This window comes from Wyeomyia smithii, chromosome 3, assembly GCF_029784165.1.
Source record: "Wyeomyia smithii strain HCP4-BCI-WySm-NY-G18 chromosome 3, ASM2978416v1, whole genome shotgun sequence".
Lineage (NCBI taxonomy): Eukaryota > Metazoa > Arthropoda > Insecta > Diptera > Culicidae > Wyeomyia > Wyeomyia smithii.
In genome coordinates, this window is record NC_073696.1 from 206137832 (window position 1) to 206143039 (window position 5208).

The 5208-nt window shown below is 37.2% G+C and overlaps 1 long non-coding RNA gene across 1 annotated transcript; it reads right to left on the reverse strand.

Annotated features, from left to right (window-relative positions):
- Positions 1–1833: 1833 nt before the first annotated feature.
- LOC129731445 (uncharacterized) lies at positions 1834–3626 on the reverse strand. Its single transcript, XR_008729022.1, has 3 exons — positions 2705–3626; positions 2254–2504; positions 1834–2151 (listed from the first exon to the last, which is right to left on the reverse strand). It is a non-coding gene; the product is annotated as an uncharacterized LOC129731445 (long non-coding RNA).
- Between the last annotated feature and the right edge of the window lie 1582 nt (positions 3627–5208).

Genomic DNA, 5208 nt, shown 5'->3' on the forward strand with positions numbered 1-5208 from the left:
TTTGTTATTTCTACAAGGGTTTTCTATGTACTTTGAGTAGGGTTTTTTCATCGCATCAGACGGTTGAAATAGGTTTAATGATGGGAGCGCTGGGTACTTTGTGCTCCTGTGAAGGATCGCCCCGTACCGGATTTATGGTGCTATCTGTTATTTACTGATACATCTATACCAACAATTGTATATAATATTGATGATTCTTTCAAGGCTTGGAATAAGTTCCGCATTTATTTGATTTTCTCAGTAATAATAATAATTCACCACAAAAGCGCTTCAAAATTATTATTTCACGAATTATGTCTGCTCACACTTTCATTTGACATAGCTGAGAAAAGCTGAATGGGGAAATTTATTTGCAGCATAAATACCACCGTTGGTTGTTTGTCCTGCCAGCTGGACACGAGGGGTATCGAAGCACAACTTGCCTCCGTTTCGTTTTGTTTTCACCATCCGGCGGGGGTGACCTTTGACGGCAACGGGGAATGCTCAGCAACGTCCCGGGTCGGTTACCGCCCGCCATACAGCGCGTTATCCGAGTTTCAGTAACGCACTGCGGCCTAGCTTCGATTTATTCGTTTGCGAATCGCATTAAATCTTCCGGCATTTTATTCACGGGTTTTAATGCCAATGTTCCTGTTTTATATTTTCGCCCGTTTTCGTTGAAAGCAAAGTTTTTAATTGTATCAATAAATATATTAACTTCTGTTTCTTTGTTAAAACTTGTTCGTTGATTTCGTGTAATATATTTCCCTGGAAATAAAAGTCTGCGTAGTTCAGACTGCGCTCGGGAAGGGTCGAAAGAGTTGGAAACAGCGGCGGATGCCATTTAGAAATTGAATTTATTCCTTCCAACTCACGGAGATTTCCAAAATGCTTTTCGGTAAGCGCTAATGAATGGAAATGAATGTATTTTCGCTTGATTTAATGGGGGAATTTTTCATCTATCCCTGCATTGTGTAATTACAAATTAGCTAGTCTAATCAGTTTTCACTTACTTTACGTGTTGTTGACAAAAAAACGACGCAGTCTAATTGTGGAAATTCAAATTGTTGCTTGGGTTGGCTTTGTGGGGCTTTAGTACTGCATCAGTTTTTCATTTGCTGGTGATAAGATTCTACGAAATCAAATTTTTATTTACGTTACTTCATCATTTCATCATTCCAAATTCGATGATATCCGCGAAAAAAGCGTGATTGATTAAAACTATCGATGAGAATGTGTTTAATTTGATTTGTGGCTTTTGTGTATATCTATTCCGTTAAGTTTCGGGTATCGAGAGCTTACTCGTTGTCTGTTTTTTGCTCCGGGTTATATTTATTTTATTGTTCGTAGTGTAATTATATATGTACGTTGCTTCACTACGGCCACACTACCGAAATATAATTCAGCGAATAATTTTCTGCGAAATCTTATATTGTGCAAAGTGATTTCTCGTGAACCGTTCCTTTCCACAAAATAACTTTCCCCGAAACTAGTTCTGTGGAATGGTTTTTCGCAAAAATTTACTTTCCACGAAGCAATATTTCTGAGAAATAATACATTTTGCGTTGCAGGCAGCCGTATCTGCATTTCCACTTAATGTTATTCGGTGAAATTTTATACAAACAATGCAGCTAGTGCTTACATCCACGCAATAGGACTATTTTGCTGCTCGAAAATAACTCAAACTTCATGTTCATTATTATTAATTACAATTATTCTGAAGGCAGCTCCAAAAATTGGAATTATTGGTACATAAGTGAAAAATCATAATTTATTAATGTATTTTTGAAATTATCAAACAAAGTGGAAATTTCAATGATCATTCCATTGAGTAAATGAACACTGATACCGGAATCAACTATTTGATATAATAATAAATCAATTATTACTGCGTAGTGATCTACTCCCACTTTAAAATTATTACACCATTAAATTCTATTCAAATTCCCTCTAAATATGTCAATTTGACTCCACTATCACAACGAGCCTAATTCGATTACCAACATGCATCGGTGACAAACGAACCGACATTATTGTTCGGCCTAAATTTATGCCTGCAGGAAATTCCGGGAGCTACAACTTCCGCACAGTACATGTGAACTTTGTGCAACGGAGCGCGCGCAAAGTTGTCGACGTGAAATTTTCCGCCTACGCCGCTGTAGAACAACGTAACTGTAACAAAAATGAAAAGTGAAGATAAATTAGTCAATTTGGGAAAAATATGTTAAGCTATTAGGGGTGAAATTTTATTTTCGTTTCATCACCGTTACTCACAGCTCGAGTGCGATAGAGAGACGAGGATACAGTTTGTGACACATTGGACATCATCTTCCGCTGCGGATGCTGCAGCCTCTGGTGAAAGATAGTAGCGGCGATATGACCGGATCTACTGGGACGGAAGATGGCAGGATGTAAACCTTTCATGCGTTCTATCTACTGCTCGCTCGTTGAAACCATCATCCGGTATAGAAAGCTTTCTCATCTAGGACTATAACTGACAAACGAAAAACTTTGCCTGGTCTATTCTGAAAAGTGTAGGCTACATGTTCATATTGCTCGAGAAACACGTGTGCGTAAATGCGGCAGAAAACGTTAGTGGGGCAATTTTATGATTCAGATTTTTTTTGATGAAAAAAATGTTGAGTGTTAGGTACTAATTTTTCAAAGACTCAATGATTATTAAAGGGACTGGCAATCCTTATGTTTAGTTGATCAACATGCATACCTTGTATGGTTCATTGTAGCACCACAAAATATATGTATCCTGTCTTCCTTTATCAGTACAGGGCTCCATTTACACGACAATAAAGTTGCAATTCCGGTTGAACTGTTTGTGGTATTTGGTCAACTTCCATGAGATAAGCCATGCAGCCGTTCTAAAACTTTTCTCCAGTTTGTCGGTGGCTTGGTTTCGCACTTGCTTACATGCTAATAGCCGTTACAAGCCACCATAAAATATTCAATAAGAAATTTAATGAACCAAATTTCCGCTTGAAATAGTCGGACTTGTTTTCTTTGCACTCATGTACAGCAGCAGCATGCATCTCACACAAAGATGCAAACCGATCCGGTTAGTGTTTTATTCGGTTATCTTTTGCTTTGTGGAACTTGTGACTCGTTTCTCAAGTTTACTTTTATCGTATCGGTATCGAGTCAATGATGCATACGAACGGGGTCGAGAGATCGACGAGAAGAACTTTGTGCAATGTTTCCGCCTTTGTATGTGCACTTCTGGCTGTTGCAAAGCTGTTGACTCAGAGTATTTGCCTCCTAAACGCTGCTAGGTATTTTAGTTTCAATTTTGTTAGTTGAATTAGCCAAACATTCTCTATCGGTTGTAATGGTATCAAAATGGATTAAAAGTTCCATAATATTTTATGCAAACGATTTTTTTTGTTGGATCATTATTAAAAATTTTAAATTTAATATTCAAAAAAGATTTATAAAAAGTTTGTTTATGTTCCTATTAGCATATTTCTAATGGTTAATAGAAATCATAAAGTCCATAATCATAAACTCGAATGATAAAAGGAAACGTTACCATTTTATCCATCATTTACAACTCTACACCAACAATAATTAATTCTTCAGAATAGTATAGTAGAAATTCTGTTCTGATTCTGCATCGTTACAGATTGCTTTGAACTTCTTAAGAACACTTAAAATAATTGTAATGATGCTTAATATCTTGTACATTTCAATACATTTCTCGGAGATACAAATCTAAAGGAATAAAAATTTCGACAACATCCTACACCGCCAGCAAAGAATATTTTTTCCCTGAACAAGAAGAGCTATACTGTTATAGCGGTCGGCGCAAACTTTCTAGCTATTATTTATAGTGTATATTTTACGATCCATTTCATTTTCTCAATTCGACTCAAGTGTTCTGTTCCGCCACTGCAAGTATTACGGCACCACTCTAGTAGCAGAACAAGTAATAAGTGGCCTAGCGCTGCCCCATTGCTGGAACATCCTTTTGGAAGTATAGTGCCTTCCGGAGCTGTATATCTTTTACCACAAAATAGCCCAACATTTTCCTCCTGCAGCAAACTCGCCGATAGTTGGTCGCATATTGTATAGAACTATGTTTGTCGGTTAGATGATATTTATTTACCCCACCTTCGTCGTCCTGGGAGAGGCTGTGGCAGACCCAGGGTGCTCCACAATCCAGTGTCGAACGACCGTTTTCTTCCATAATAGTTTCGATGAAAATATTAAATTGATTCCTCGTAAGAAATATCCTAGCGACAGTTCGAAACAGCGGCGGAAACTTGGAAGAAAGTTTGGAGCTCTCGGTTATCACCGTCGTGGTCCTTTGTGGATAGATACTGTGGACGACGTTCTTCTTCTGGTGGAGCTTGGGTTTATGGACCGGAAAATTGATTCTCCACCATTGATGGCGATGGCTGAGCTTCGCTAAATACAGCCCCGCGCGCTGCTGGGGCTTTGTACAAAGTTGGCTGTGAACACAGATTCGACGCCTGGCAACCGAGTCATAAATTGCTCCTACCAGTATGCTTTTTCATGTGATTCTATAATCAGACTTTTTCGTTACTGTTTGCCACTGATTATATTTTTTTATTCTGTAGATAGCAACAATAATGATTCACTTTTTACGTAAACCAAATTCACCTGATTTGCTAACAAAATAGTAAGAAAATTTACTTTGTAAATTGCCTTGTCAGTAAACATGAACGAATAATATCTTGTTAAAAGATAGTGTAAAATTTTTAATAGATTTGTTGTAGTATTTCTATATATTTAGAAAAACTTTGTTTTTGCTTGTTTTAGTTCAAATAACATTTTAGAAAATATCCGTTTTTTTCAGCAAAGTTAAATTGTAAATGTATGCTAATACGTCTTAGCCGTTATTTTATTTGAGTGTCTAAGTCCCCAAAAACATACAATGGGGTATTAAACAACCTCGGCTGCGGTTTTATTAGGCGAGTTTCCTACAACAATCCAATGTAAATCCTGCCACAAGCGCAACCGCTGTCTACCGAAATTATCCGATGTTCTATTCAAACGGGTAGGGGAACTGCTCCATTATTCGTCTCATTGAGCCGATATTCACGAAGAATGCTCGGATTAAACACCAAATTTTCACGAAATCATTGAACAAATAAACTAAATATGCTTATGTGCTCTTATGGAATCGTTCAGCATTGTATAGTTAGTAAAATTAGCTAGATTTATCCTGAATTTTATAAAACAAACCATTTTTCA